Raw genomic sequence first — 16,597 nt, forward strand, 5'->3', positions numbered from 1 at the left:
TTGACGAGGCCATGTTCCGGTAGAACTTGTGCAGAATAGGCCACCAGCTTCTTGCAGCCGCTCCATTTTCTTGTGCGGCGCAAAGGAAAGCCGTGCTCCACGATACGTTGACGAGGCCATGTTCCGGTAGAACTTGCGCAGAATAGGCCACCACCTGGAGAAGGGTGAGAAGTGAATTTTTCATTCTGTTCGCGCCGGTGCCGCCAAGCCCACTGCCGAAATCAGGGACAGGCAGATTCAAGGAAAACGCCTCCGCCGATAATGTCGATGCTCCTGGTGCTGTGCCGACGCAGCGGTTGCCGGTCCATTGCCATTCGTCAAAGCTTGTTGCAGCCGCTCCTGTTTCTTGTGCGGTGCAAAGGAAAGCCGTGTTCCACGATACGTTGACGAGGCCATGCTCCGGTAGAACTTGTGCAGAATAGGCCAACATCTGGAGAAGGGTGAGAAGTGAATTGATCATTCTGTTCGCGCCGGTGCAGCCAAGCCCACTGCCGAAATCAGGGTCAGGCAGGTTCAAGCAAAACGCCTCCGCCGATAATGTCAATGCTCCTGGTGCTGTGCCGACGCAGCGGTTGCCGGTCCATTGCCATTCGTAAAAGCTTGTTGCAGCCGCTCCTGTTTCTTGTGCGGCGCAAAGGAAAGCCGTGTTCCACGATACGTTGACGAGGCCATGCTCCGGTAGAACTTGTGCAGAATAGGCCACCATCTGGAGAAGGGTGAGAAGTGAATTGATCATTCTGTTCGCGCCGGTGCCGCCAAGCCCACTGCCGAAATCAGGGACAGGCAGGTTCTAGGAAAACGCCTCCGCCGATAATGTCGATGCTCCTGGTGCTGTGCCGACGCAGCGGTTGCCGGTCCATTGCCATTCGTCAAAGCTTGTTGCAGCCGCTCCTGTTTCTTGTGCGGCGCAAAGAAAAGCCGTGTTCCATGATACGTTGACGAGGCCATGTTCCGGTAACACTTGTGCAGAATAGGCCACCACCTGGAGAAGGGTGAGAAGTGAATTGTTCATTCTGTTCGCGCCGGTGCCGCCAAGCCCACTGCCGAAATCAGGGACAGGCAGATTCAAGGAAAACGCCTCCGCCGATAATGTCGATGCTCCTGGTGCTGTGCCGACGCAGCGGTTGCCGGTCCATTGCCATTCGTCAAAGCTTATTGCAGCCGCTCCTGTTTCTTGCGCGGCGCAAAGGAAAGCCGTGTTCCACGATACGTTGACGAGGCCATGTTCCGGTAGAACTTGTGCAGTATAGGCCACCACCTGGAGAAGGGTGAGAAGTGAATTGTTCATTCTGTTCGCGCCGGTGCCGCCAAGCCCACTACCGAAATCAGGGACAGGCAGGTTCAAGTAAAACGCCTCCGCCGATAATGTCGATACTCCTGGTGCTGTGCCGACGCAGCGGTTGCCGGTCCATTGCCATTCGTCAAAGCTTGTTGCAGCACCTCCTGTTTCTTGTGCGGCGCAAAGAAAAGCCGTGTTCCACGATACGTTGACGAGGCCATGTTCCGGTAGAACTTGTGCAGAATAGGCCACCAGCTTGTTGCAGCCGCTCCATTTTCTTGTGCGGCGCAAAGAAAGCCGTGTTCCACGATACGTTGACGAGGCCATGTTCCGGTAGAACATGTGCAGAATAGGCCACCACCTGGAGAAGGGTGAGAAGTTAATTTTTCATTCTGTTCGCGGCGGTGACGCCAAGCCCACTGCCGAAATCAGGGACAGGCGGTTCAAGGAAAATGCCTCCGCCGATAATGTCGATGCTCCTGGCGCTGTGCCGACGCAGCGGTTGCCGGTCCATTGCCATTCGTCAAAGCTTGTTGCAGCCGCTCCTGTTTCTTGTGCGGCGCAAAGGAAAGCCGGGTTCCACGATACGTTGACGAGGCCATGTTCCGGTAGAACATGTGCAGAATAGGCCACCACCTGGAGAAGGGTGAGAAGTGAATTGTTCATTCTGTTCGCGCCGGTGCCGCCAAGCCCACTGCCGAAATCAGGGACAGGCGGTTCAAGGAAAACGCCTCCGCCGATAATGTCGATGCTCCTGGTGCTGTGCCGACACAGCGGTTGCCGGTCCATTTCCATTCGTCAAAGCTTGTCGCAGCACCTCCTGCTTCTTGTGCGGCGCAAAGAAAAGCCGTGTTCCACGATACGTTGACGAGGCCATGTTCCGGTAGAACTTGTGCAGAATAGGCCACCAGCTTGTTGCAGCCGCTCCTGTTTCTTGTGCGGCGCAAAGAAAGCCGTGTTCCGCGATACGTTGACGAGGCCATGTTCCGGTAGAACTTGTGCAGAATAGGCCACCACCTGGAGAAGGGTGAGAAGTGAATTGTTCATTCTGTTCGCGCCGGTGCCGCCAAGCCCACTGCCGAAACCAGGGACAGGCAGGTTCAAGGAAAACGCCTCCGCCGATAATGTCGATGCTCCTGGTGCTGTGCCGACGCAGCGGTTGCCGGCCCATTGCCATTCTTCAAAGCTTGTTGCAGCACCTCCTGTTTCTTGTGCGGCGCAAAGAAAAGCCGTGTTCCACGATACGTTGACGAGGCCATGTTCCGGTAGAACTTGTGCAGAATAGGCCACCAGCTTCTTGCAGCCGCTCCATTTTCTTGTGCGGCGCAAAGGAAAGCCGTGCTCCACGATACGTTGACGAGGCCATGTTCCGGTAGAACTTGCGCAGAATAGGCCACCACCTGGAGAAGGGTGAGAAGTGAATTTTTCATTCTGTTCGCGCCGGTGCCGCCAAGCCCACTGCCGAAATCAGGGACCGGCAGATTCAAGGAAAACGCCTCCGCCGATAATGTCGATGCTCCTGGTGCTGTGCCGACGCAGCGGTTGCCGGTCCATTGCCATTCGTCAAAGCTTGTTGCAGCCGCTCCTGTTTCTTGTGCGGCGCAAAGGAAAGCCGTGTTCCACGATACGTTGACGAGGCCATGCTCCGGTAGAACTTGTGCAGAATAGGCCACCATCTGGAGAAGGGTGAGAAGTGAATTGATCATTCTGTTCGCGCCGGTGCAGCCAAGCCCACTGCCGAAATCAGGGTCAGGCAGGTTCAAGCAAAACGCCTCCGCCGATAATGTCGATGCTCCTGGTGCTGTGCCGACGCAGCGGTTGCCGGTCCATTGCCATTCGTAAAAGCTTGTTGCAGCCGCTCCTGTTTCTTGTGCGGCGCAAAGGAAAGCCGTGTTCCACAATGCGTTGACGAGGCCCTGTTCCGGTAGAACTTGTGCAGAATAGGCCACTACCTGGAGAAGGGTGCGAAGTGAATTGTTCATTCTGTTCGCGCCGGTGCCGCCAAGCCCACCAATGACCATTGTTACGCCTGTGCATTTATAGTCTACAGCGCTGCCACCACCACACGACAATATTGTGTTTACCCATAATATGATTGTCTAGACTGCAGCATATAAGTTACAAGTGCTAACATATTTTTCGTATGTTTACCTGAGTGCTCTCAGGCTCTATGACCATAATGTTCACTTGATTCTACACTCTGTATATTTTATTCAATTATTTTATACCTCTCTCATAGGATCATTTTGAAGGCCAATAAACCAACAAGCTGTTGACTGACAAGCCAAACAAGTTCTGCAATATGAGCAGCTTAAACGGCATCGCTTGAATAGTTTATAAATTCAGCAGACAGGCAAAGAACTCGAATGAGACTTCGTGTGTCCTTGAGCAGCAGTCACTTGCAATCCAAGCCACTAAGCACTCACAGCAATGAGACGGGAAATAACGTGACAACAGTGCCATCTCAAAGAAAAGTAGGAACTTTAATACTTGAAACTTAATTCACATAATAAAAAGAAAGGCCATGGAGCAAAACATGGCAGCATACCATTGTTTCCTACAACACAATATTAACGAACACTAACTTCCTCAAAGGTGGAAGACAATTTTATTTCAAACGTGGTTATGTATTGTAGCCAATAAACATTTTATTGCTCTGTTTACCATTTCAAGTTTTAAACATGTAGGTTAATTGCCAGCATGCCTCGAAAATTAACGCAGCGACAGTGGTGCTGCAGAACCTTCGTGTGAGATGATGAAATCTCGCACTGCAACTGAGTTTGCCGTGTAGCAGTGGCCCAACTATTTTGCATTCAATAAGCATTGGGAATCTGGAAGACTCTCATTCAGCGCGACTTGAAAAGGCCCACGAGACAATGAGTTTCACATGTTGCAACAAGTAAAAAAGTGGCCCCGCCCAAATGCCTAGCATGCTTGCGCCCTGATAATATAATGTGAAACATTTTCCCATTTTTACATGTTTAGATATTCACAAAATGTGAATTCTCATTATCAAAATACAATTCTCACAGGTATGACAAAACTGCCAATTCAGTGCATTGCATTAATCACTTACTCTTTGCAACTTGCCATGTATCAAACTTGTGGTCGACGGTGGGTACATGCACTTGCATGTGCTTCTTGATACCTGCGTGACGGTCGGTTGTCAGCTATGCAATGCCCACACCTTGTTATCGCAGTTGTTGCAGGCCTTTAACAAGTCCATACTTCTCCATTGCATTGCTTGTTGCCACTTCTTTGCTCTAAAAATGGGATGTATCCCGAATTACACAAGCAGTAGAACAGTAGCAACTGGCTGCCAAGTAAGGCTGGGAACAAGAGGTCAGAAAACATTTGACACCCACCTCTCCCAACTCCACTTGGACGAAGTGAACAACATTGCTGGAAACCATGTCCATGAAGCTGTAGGTCATGTACTTGGCTGAAAAACCTGGTGAGTCGCACTGCCCATCACGAGCCAAGTGCAATTCACCTTCCAAAGTCTCAAGCATATCTTGTTGTTCAGTTTCCCATATCTGGTAAATGAATTCATATAACATGAGCTTGAAAGGTATGCAAAAAGGGCTGCTCCATATGCAGCCCATTGGACACTAAGCTAAGCTATGTGATGCCCTGTTGCTACTCTATATTTTTCAATATTTGTCCCAAGCTATAGCTTACAGAACAGAAAATTGGTACACTAAATAAAGTTAATTTTCATTTCGTTTCATTACATCACAAGAGAACTTAGTGCAAATGTTTTTGCACTTACTAGCATGTATCTTGGAAAACTTCGGGCCTGCCCCACTGAGCTATGCATCAATATGTACACAAAATTACTGCGAAATTATCTGTACTGAATACAAATAAGACAAATATAGGTAAACAAAAATTACCAACACCAGATAATTAGGCACACAAGAATCAATCAAGCATTAACACACTGACTTTCAAATGCAGTACTTGCACTTGTTAAGTACCTGTTTGATAGCTGGCCGCAAGATTAATGTCTGATACATATAGTATGAGCGGGTCGACAGGACACAAATTCCAGCTTGCTGATGGAATCGCAGCACTTTTTCTGGACTCGCTCCAGAAAAACATATGGCAGCAGAGAGCAATGCATTTCCCGCTGCCTTTCTGTTCAACATTGGCTGGCTGGTCTAGGTCAATGAGTGCTCACCTGTGCACACTGTGTCCACATAAAGGGCAGAACCACAAACACTTGTTGATATTTTACAAGGCTCTTGACACTTCTTGCAAGTTCTGAACAATTTCAGGAGGTTATTTTCGAAGGTGATAAACTTCCTCTGGCAGTGTACTGGCACAGTAGGAGACTCGCCACTTCTGCAAACATATAGGCCACATCTAGTGTAATAAATCCGTAAGAACAAACACAGTTGCTCCTAGCATAGAGATAGAGAACAGACACTCACAAAAATGACTCATCAAGTGATGGTTTGTAGGTGTCGTCAGCAGGCAATTTCAAAGGGGATTGCTCAACCACTGATTGCAATGACACATTTGGCAAATTATACACTGGCGTTGAGCACCTTCTATTGGCAGTCTCCAACAAGCTCTAGTGAGGTGTCCAAGGCATGATCAGGTGTTGCATTTTCTTTACATTTGTGGCAGACCATCTTTCATGATCATGGTACTTTAACCTGAAAGCTGGCCTGCACACCTAAGGGTAAAGTGAAGCATTTTGAGTAATGATAAGGATGATGGCGCTTAATCAAGTACAGTAAATTCAAGCCTGCTATCAATGTCGTGGTAAAATGAAATAGTATAAGCTACGCATACACCAGATGAAGTAATCTTTGGAGCTAAAAATTTGCCTATTGACTTTCGATCCACAATAATCTCATCAGTTTGTGTTGAAGTTGTCGTGATCTGCGTTGTAACTTGTCGAAGGCTGCAATGAATACATGGGCAAAAATGAAAAACTCGTGTGTCAAAATACAACTTTGCTCAGCTAATGTGTCAACATTCTCTCTGCCGTGCAGATTAGGGCCTGACACGTCAAGTTGAAGAACTGAAGCCCCAATTTCCACATTAGCTGCTATCTCATGGGAAAATGGTGAAGTCTGTGCCTTAGAAACCTCTGTGCAAATTTGTTTTATAGCACAATTTTTTTGCACACATGCCACCATACACATAAAATTTAAATGCTCACATTTAGGCTTGTGATAGATGTTACTTTCGATGCAGAAGCTTCAGTAAGGTCTGCTTCTTCGATATTCTCCTGAAATATGCAGTGACGAAGTAATATGAGCTGCAAACCACCATTTCAAAGGCAGTTTTATTAATACATTAACTGCATATACCGTTGAGATGAGTGGTAGCTCTAGCCTCTCGCAACTTGCCCAGATCGTTGGTAGCAACATACTAAGACCAAGGTCTGGCACACTATCCATTAAAAAAAAAGTACATTGGAACATGCTTTCGAAAGATGCGCTGCTTTATATTGTAGCTCTACGTCGCTTCAAGCCGAATAGGATGGTTAGCCTTGTTTTTGCGTCCCTATTTTGCTACCTGAGACGAAAATCAAAAGGTGCATATTTCAAATAATATTTAGCACGGGGTGCCGAATTTCATTTTTTTTATCAACTGTGCTTGCCATGTGCGGGTTGAAGTCAGTGGGGAGAAAAGAGCAGGGGGGGGGGGGGTAAAAACGTGTTCCAACTGCTTTGTTGCGTCAGCAGACCTTGCGGCAAGGGGCAGAGGAACACGCGTGCTAGGGATGTACTCCGCGCAGTCCCCCCCCCCCTTCCTTTTTTCGATAATGCGGTCGGAGCCCAGGCAGGCCATGCTCTGGAAAAAAAAATCGACACGCTTGCGCAAACTCTGACAAGCCACGCGATCGACAGTTGACCAATAATAAATATAATTCGAGAGGTTGTAGGCAGCGCTCGACCTTAAAATGTTTTTGCCATTCCTGCTCATAGCGCCGCTTGAGCTCTCAAGTGTGCTGACGCTCTAAAGCGGCCCGATCTGTTAAAAATCGAGAGAATAGTGAGCGGCTGCCAAGGTCGTTACTCGTAAAGATGACTCTTAGACAAAGTATAGAACAGCAGTTGAATCATTGAGTCCTTGATCGTGTATGAACTTCGACAGACTCGCTGACCAAAAACTTGGTCATTGGCACAACTTTCACTGCTCAGTCAGTCACGATACTTACGCTTCGACTGTTTTTCGCAGAGCGCCTGGTATCGTTGGCACCGGGTTGCTGCGTAGCGGCCGTTGCTTGTAGCCTACGGATGCGTAAGCTACCGATGAACACTCGAAGACGTCTGGAGTGAAGTGCGCCCAGCACACACGCCGATTCGGTTCTTTCGCAATGCCCAGAGCTTCTACCCACATTCTTTTACGTTCATTACGAGAAGGAAATCTGTGGTATGACACTCCTCCAGCGCTTTCGCTGCTCGAGCAGCCTAGGACTGCGCAGAATTCCTTCATGACAGCACGAAATATAACCACGCTTCACCAGCAAAAATGATCGGTCTAGGCAGGACAGTCCTCTAGGATACGAAGTACCACCTACAACACGAAGAATAGGCAAACACCAAACCACGTGGGGCAAACACATGGGCAAACAGAAGCTACAGGAGCAGCTATTTCTACTAGAGGGGCAAGAAGTTCTTTGATTCGAGAAAATAGACATAGCCTCTAGCGTCTTTTTTGTAACATTTCATTTGAAGTGCTTTGATATAAAATAAATATGTCGGTTTTGCAAGTATATTAGAAAATGCAAGACCATGACAGAGCGTATCATTAATCATGAGTTCATTTAGTCGTGAATTTATTGTTCGTCCAATCATCAAATCAGACCCAATGTCGTCATATCCGCTGCAAAAATATGTCCGCTGTGTGCCGGCACCATCAGTGGTCCAAACTCGCTTTCACGAACAAATATAAAATATTAAATACTGGATAATACACAAAACAACCACCGTTAATAGTGTCACTATTACTCAATCTACGTAACCAAGAGGCAAACCAATGTACTTCAAAATTGTTTCAGGGCTCCTTTATGCCACCAGAGCAATGGGGGAGGGCCCTATACCAACCGTGCCCTTACCGCCTAAGCCATTTTTCTTGAATAAGTGTTCTCTACTACCGTTACTATATAATTGACGGTGCATAAAACATACTTAAAAGTAATCGCGAAGGATACGACAGTATTGTTCGGGACATTAAAAACATCAGTATACACAGGTTGAGAATTGATTGTTATTATCTGCAAGCCAATTCCAACCAACACATGTCATTGTATGTGCAATGTTTTTCCAGCCATCAAAACTTAGTGGACAATATCGACCATTATAACCCACTCATATTCATTGTTGTAAAGTTTTCAAAACTAGCTGGGCCACATTGACCACTCTATGCCAAAATGTTCTCAGTGTAGATGAGCCAGCTATAATAACAGGATCAAATCTATCAATGTATACAATGATGCGTCAATGTTGGCAAGCCATCGCAGCTGCCCATAAAATATCGACCACTGTAACCCATGATGGATACAATATTGGGAAACCATCTAAACAAGTAGTAAAATATTGACCATCATATGGCAGTAAATATTTTGAATTGGCAGACCATCAACGATGGAAAGAGAATATTGTTTAGTCTATGTAAAGATGAATGGCATTTTGGCAAGCTAATGCACTTCGTCAGGCAACATCGACCACTGTAATTGCAGGTATACAATGCTGAGAAGCCAAGACGACTGGCGGGAGGATATTGACCAACGTATGCTGTAGAGCCGCGCTCGAGGCTAATCACTTGCAGGTGCGCGTCTCTGCATGTCGCCGCCACCCACCTGTTTACTGCTTGCATTGCGGACGCGGTCCCCCTTCTACAAGCGTGCCGCGTGTGGGGAAAGCAGACCAGACCATCGGCGCTGGATTCGCGGAACTGTTGTAGCCCGAAGGTCATTCATGGGGACAGACGCAGCGGAACGTGCTGCCGAATGCTCGTATGTATGGCACCCTTCCTACTGGCCGGCAGCGAGCACCCATATGGCCTTGTTTTACATTGTGATTTTGAGCAGTGTGAAAGGCAGTCTAGTTTATCCTGTCTGGAGATTCGACAAAAAGTGCCCGAAGAGGCACTCAGGAGTTGACTCGGGTATTGTTCTCAGAGCGAGCAAGCGAGAAGCTCCCCTTTAATCCGGCGCCAGGCCTTCAGCATGGCGGCTGGTTGATCTCTTTTCCCTTTCCAGGTCGTTGCTCGTAGCGGTAACCACGGGTGGCGCAGGGCACTGCACTGTGGAAAGGATTTAGCTAGCAACGGCAGCGTGGATGTGGCGGCGGTGTGCGGGAGACAAGTGGGAAAGAAGTCTCCCGAGAGGAGAGGGTTCGAACCCTCACCAGGGAAAGAGTTTCGCCATGCTTTGTTTGTTGTTATTTGTATTGCTAGTGGCGCCCTGGGTTAGAGGCTAAGGCCAACCCAGGGGGCTGTGCCCATCTAGCATATTCCCTTATTAGACAGTTGATGTATGGGGCTGGCCTCTGTAAATGACCGCACCTATTTCTTTGTTTTGTGAAGGTGTAAAACGGGACGTGATCCAAGAGAGTTGAGTCCAGTCTGAGCTGAGGCTCCATGCGTACGCATGTAACGCGGCTGTTCTGCTTAGGCTCTAACCAGTTAGGTCGAATAGTAAAGTAGCGCAGAGTGTTGTTTTCGTATAAATTCATTTCAACTGCCAGTTTTACTCTGTATATATATATGTCATGCTGTAAATATATGCTCTACCATCATCACCTTCAAGTAAATCTCCTGGTCTTCCCTACCACGAGCTACATAAAAGGAATGGTTTAAAGAACATTCCGAAAAGAACGAACGACAAATTCTACTTATGCCAAGATACATTCGATGCTGACAAGCAATCAGTACTGGCATTGTATTATTCACCAATGTATGCCATAATAGGTGTAATGCTGGCCAGTCGCCAAACCTCATTGGGCAATATTGCCCACTGGAACCAACAAGTATACATAGTTGGGACGCCACTAAGATCGGTGGGATAACATTAACCAATATCTGCCAAGAGATAATAAATGTCGACAAGGCAGTAATACTGGCAGGACAATATTTACCATTGTATGCCATCATCTACCGCTTTATCTGTAGATATACACAATGATGGAAAGCCGTCACAATTGACAGGGGGTTATTGACGAATGTATACCAAGATATATTCGATGTTAATAAGCCGCCAATACTGGCTGGGAAAAATTTACAAATGCATGCCATGATATGTTCAATGTACGCCAGTGGCCATCACTCGTTGGGCAATATCGGCCGCTGCAACTGATGATGATTACAATGTTGGCAAGCCACTAAGAGTGGCGGGATGATATTGACCAACGAATGGCGAGCTATATTCAACATCAACAAGCCATATATACTGGTAGGAAAGTATTTACCATTTCATGCCATGGTTCGCGAATCATGAGCAACACATTGGCGATGGCTGGGTAATCATCATCATCATCATCATCATCAGCCTGATTATACCCACTGCAGGGCGAAGGCCTCTCCCATATTTCTCCACTTAACCCGGTTCTTTGCTAGCTGCATCCACTTGACCCCTGCGAACTTCTTAATCTCATCCGCCCACCTAACTTTCTGCCGCCCCCTGCTACGCTTTCCTTCCCTTGGAATCCAGTTTGTTACCCTCAGCGACCATCGGTTATCCTCTCTTCGCACTACATGTCCTGCCCATGTCCATTTCTTCTTAATTTCCCCTAGAATGTCGGTAACTTGAGTTATTTCTCTGACCCACTCTGCACGCTTTCTATCTCTTAATGTTACCCCTACCATTTTTCGTTCCATAGCCCTCTGGGTTGTCCTCAACTTAAGTAGAACTCTTGGTTAGCCTCCACGTTTCAGCCCCATAGGTGAGTACAGGCAAGATGCAACTGTTGTATACTTTCCTCTTGAGCGATACCGGTAAGCTGCTAGTCATAATCTGCGAGTGCTTGCCAAATGCGCTCCATCGCAATCTTATTCTTCTTGTTATTTCCTTTTCATGGTCCGAATCTGCGGTTACTACCTGTCCTAAGTAGACATATTCGCCTACTATTTCCAGTATTTCGCTACCTAATGTAAACTGCTGTTCCTTCCCGAGGCTGTTGAACATTACCTTAGTCTTCTGCATATTGATTTTCAAGTCTATCTTTCTACTTTTTCTGTCTAGGTCATCAATCATTATTTGCAGTTCATCCCCTGAGTTGCTTAGCAAGGCAATGTCATCAGCAAATCGCAGATTACTGAGGTATTCTCCATATACCCTTATCCCTAACTGCTCCCATCCCAAGTCTCTGAATACTTCCTCTAAACAAGCTGTGAATAGTACTGGGGAGATTGTGTCTCCTTGCCTAACACCTTTCTTTATGGGAATTTTGTTACTTTCTTTATGCAGAACTATGGTTGCTGTGCAGCCACTATATATATCTTCCAGCACTTTCACGTACGGCTCGTCTACCCCCTTATTTCGCAATGCCTGCATCACCGCCGATGTTTCAACTGAGTCAAATGCTTTTTCGTAATCAATGAATGCTATGTATAAGGGCTGGTTATATTCCGAGCATTTTTCTATCACCTGATTGATGGTATGGATATGATCGATAGTAGAAAACCGTTTCCGAAACCCTGCTTGATCCTTTGCTTGATTGCAGTCTAAGGTTGTGCTGATTCTATTAGCGATTACCTTAGTAAATACCTTATACGTAACAGACAGTAAGCTGATTGGTCAGTAATTTTTAAGGTCCTTAGAGTCCCCTTTCTTGTGAATGAGGATAATGTTTGCATTCTTCCATGGTTCAGGTACCGTCGATGACACCAGGCACTGCGTATACAGGGTGGCCAGTTTTTCTAGCACGATATCCCCCCGTTCTTCAGCAAATCTGTAGTTATCTGATCCTCTCCAGCTGGTTTCCGCCTTTTCGTAGTTTCTAGTGCTTTCTTGACCTCGTCCTTCGTCACTGGTGGAACGTCTGGCTGTTTTTCCCTACCGCCAATCTCATTACGGTCCTGACTACTTTGGCTACTGTAGAGATCTGTATAGAATTCCTCGGCTATTTTGACTATCTTGTCCATATTAGCGATGACGTTGCCTGCTTTGTCCCTTATCACATAGATCTGGTTTTTGCATATGCCCATTTTCTTCTTTACCGCTTTAAGGCTTCCCCCGTTCTTTACAGCATGCTCAATTTTCTCCATGTTATACTTCCTTATATCGGCCACCTTGCGCTTATTGATTAGCTTTGATATCTCGGCCAATTCGATCTGGTCTGTTGGATTGGAAGCTTTCATACTCTGGCGTTTCTTAATCAAATTTTTCGTCTCCTTAGACAGCTTACCGGTATCCTCTCTAACTATCCTACCGCCTACTTCTACCGCGCACTCAGTAATGATATCTCTGAAATTATTGTTCCTTGCCTCTAGGGTAATGTCGCCATCCTCAGTTAGAGCTGAATACCTATTCTGTATCGAGATCGTGAACTCTTCTGCCCTCCCTCTCACCGCTAATTCGTTGATGGGTTTCTTTCTTACTAATCTGTTGCGCTCCCTCTTCAGATTTAGGCTAATTTGGGACCTCACCATCCTGTGGTCACTGCGTCGCACTTTCCCAATTACCTCTACATCTTGGATAATGGCGGGGCTTTAACACAGTATGAAGTGAATTTCATATTTAATTTCCTGTTAGGACTTTTCCATGTCCATTTCCGGTTCTTCCGTTTGCTGAAGAAGGTATTCATGATTCGTAAGTTATTGCGCTCTGCAAACTCAACTAGTAACTCCCCCCTGCTATTCCTAGAACCAATGCCATAGTCATCTACTGCCTTGTCTCCTGCCTGTTTTTTCCCTACCTTGGCATTGTCGCCCTTTGTACAGTATGCTGCGTCTTTACTTTTCGCATTGCCGATTCTACATCTTCATAGAAGCTTTCAACCGCCTGGTCATCATAACTACATGTAGGTGCATAGGCCTGTACAACCTTCAGTTTATACCGCTTATTAAGCGTAATTACGATGCCTGCAACCCTCTCATTAATACTATAGAATTCACCTATATTACCTGCTATATACTTATTGACAAGGAAGCCTACTCCTCCTAGTTGTCGCCTCTCTGGTAAACCTCGATAACACAGTACATGCCCATCCTTCAGTACAGTATATGCCTCATTCGGCCTCCTAACCTCACTAAGCCCTATGACATCCCATTTCATGCCCTCTAGTTTCTGTAACAGCACTGCTAAACTAGCTTCACTAGCTAGGGTTCTAGCATTAAACGTTGCCAGGGTCAGTTTCCAATGGCGGCCTGTCCAGCAGAGCCAGGCTTTCTTAGCACCCCCTGCTGCGTCACAGGTCTGACCGCCGCCGTGGTCAGTTGTTCCGCAGCCGCTGGTGACTGAGGGCCGGGGTTTTATGGAGCTTATCATGGGCTGGGTAATATTGGCCATCATATATCACTGTGCATGCAATGTTGGCAAGCAATTGTATACGCAAGCTCATTATTGCCCGTTGATAGCCCACGAATGCCAATCAGCCAATCATGGAGGGAACATGTAAATCGCTGGTCCAAGAGTGGTCAATATAACGCATGGCTGTACCATTACTGGTAGCGCATTGGCAACGCCGGACTATCGGTGGACCAGGCGTCGCCAATCAATTTCCAATATCGGGCCGGTCGCATGTGCTACCTGGGCACCGTACTGCAAGCGCTGCCGATATCAAGTGCGATTACAAGCGGCTGGCTTAGGGAATGGCATCCTGACAGAAACAAGACTCTGTTGCATCCTAAACGTTCGTTGAGATCACCAAACCTTATGAGCTGCTGACTAACCCTGGACGGAAAGAAAACTTTGATAAGTATAGCCAAACCGAAGACGCACCACTTTTCCGGGGTAGCCTGACTACAGCCAGTTTAATAGATTTGATTCTGATTCTTTTCAGTCTAGCGTTCTGTAAAGGGAACTTGTAGTTCAAGTTTAGTTTTCACCAAGGTTCTGTATTACACAAGGCTATGATCACGTTCAAGGCTTGTGCAAAATTGGATGGTCCCCGACAGTAACTACAAGCCGTATCTGATACTCTCTTATGAAGACCGTTGCTTTCCATGCATTTATTTAGAGCCTATGTGGCAGCGAATAGTTCAAGAAATGGAACATCTAGGTATAAGTTGTGCTACCATTCATGCACAGTATAAAGCTGGCCTAGCGCACAAGCTTGCTGTTGGCAGTTTGGTACACCTAATAGGTCTTCGGGAAGAAGGATTGTTCAATATATCCAGGACGAATTGAGCCTAGTGAATGGCATTGACTTCTGCCGCTACTTCTTTCCTAGTTACACAGTTACTGTCCTGGAGGATATGGCAGCTTTTAATGACTTCCTGTTTGATTATAGGATTCATGCAGTTGTGTTCAGCCCGTCGGCATCAGTGCGCCTTCGCCCCCTCCTGGCACTATTCCAGTTTCGCAAGCCTGTTCGCTTTTGCTATGTGTGACTGGGGCCGCCTGAGATAGAGCCCCTGCGCCGGCGCCATGCTGGCGTTGTTCGCCTGGAGTACTTGTTGATCTTCAACGAACACACTAGAAACCCTGTGGCACTCCTTAGTAGAGCTGAATTGGACCCGCAGTCTCTTCGAGATTCCTGGTTTCTGATTTCGCCATGAGTGTCATCCCAGCTGCTTTTTGATGAGGTGTGCCCACTTGAAGCAATGCGTACGCCGCCGTCTTTGCGCATTGCTCATTACAGGAAACACAGCTCTGCATGACCCAAATCGAGCCCTGGTGAGACTACATTCAACAGATAGGGTTCCCAGTACAGCATGTCAGGTTTATGTTTGTGTACAAGGAAAAGTGGAACGAATTTGTGAATACCCTGAACTCGGGTGAGGATCCACCTAAAGCCACCATCCTTCTTATGGCCTCCTTGTGGAGGAAGGAACAGAATTTAGTTCAGTGGATTTATGCTCCATGAGTTGATGAGCTCCAGACGCTGAAGGAGAGCAAGCAGGAGCTACAGAAAGCTCTGTTCTGACTGCTTTCCTCATTGATCCTGCCACATGACGCGCGCTTGGGCATCCTGGTGGACGAGCATGCTTTAGATCTGCTGGGGCGCATTCCGCATCACATGGTGCTCATGGGGGATGCTCTGCTGGACTACCTGACCCGATACGAAGTCCTGTGTGTCATCTCAGTGGCGCTGTCCATCGGCTTCATTATGCTGGTCAGCTACTTCATTCCCTACCCTCATGTAATGCCCAGGCTAGTGACCTTTGAGGTGTAATAAATAAATAAATGGAAGAAAAAAAGCATACAGAAGCGCTGCAGGTAGACGAAAAGGAAGAGCGCCATCAGCAGCTAGGCCAAGGCCTGAGTGCTAGCTGACGACTCATGAGCCTAAAGTAGAAACCTTTCTTCTGACTTCTGATACCGGGTTGTCGGACTGTTGTCCTACTGGGCGACCAAGAGTCCAAGCCCAAGTTGCTGCCATAGCTCTTCCGGGCTGTGTTTTTATACCACAAGAACAAGACTCTCATGTTTGCCACGCTCCGCTAGAGAAGAATTTGGAGTGGTACCGCAAGATTCTCACTCAGACACTAGCTATTCGACGGCCGCTCAACATCAACCCCAATAACTGCATCGGTACCGTGTTATCCCTTAATGGGGATTGAAAGTACTTTTGCGCCTACCACGCCAAGCACCTAGAGCCAGCAATGATTAAGAAGAAAGATAGTGCTGGACACTTTGTCGGACTCAAAAACTCGATCAGCGGCTCCGAAACGAGTGACGTGGAATTGGGGCGGCTACTCGCACTGTCGGAGGAGACCAACTCGGACATGTATGGCCGCATTCTATTTGAAGAGCACTTGCCTGAAGACCTACCCAACTGGATGGGAAGGCTGGTCTAAGGCATTACAAAGCGCTACTACATCCAGTACAGGCCGGAGTGAATAAAGTAAGCGCGCTCTGCATGTTCTCCCCCGCAAGTGGCACTAACGTTTCGCTCTATGTTTGCACTCCACTCGCACAGCCCTTGGAGCTTCGTTCTCCTGCTCTCTACACTGAAGCCTACGTAGTGCCGGATTACAGTTCAGGGAATTTACTTGCAGTTAAACTTTTGCATCCAACCAAAGTTCTTAAACACCAAAAACTGTCCCTGCTACTGCAATTTATAATTTGCTTAAGCGGGCGGCAATACTGTTACGTTTTTTTTTCGTGGTTAGCTATTCTTTAACAACTTGGCAATCACATTAGGCATGATATCAGGTAGACTGCAAGTTTTTAGCACTTGGTAAATG

General features: G+C 47.0%; 1 pseudogene; it reads left to right on the forward strand.

The window, feature by feature from the left end:
• Nucleotides 1-4,711: 4,711 nt before the first annotated feature.
• Nucleotides 4,712-16,258, forward strand: LOC146175127 (dnaJ homolog subfamily C member 16-like; annotated as a pseudogene).
• The last annotated feature ends 339 nt before the right edge of the window (nucleotides 16,259-16,597 follow it).

This window comes from Amblyomma maculatum, chromosome 11 (assembly GCF_055883805.1).
Source record: "Amblyomma maculatum isolate TAMU_Amacu chromosome 11, ASM5588380v1, whole genome shotgun sequence".
Classification (NCBI taxonomy): Eukaryota; Metazoa; Arthropoda; class Arachnida; order Ixodida; family Ixodidae; genus Amblyomma; species Amblyomma maculatum.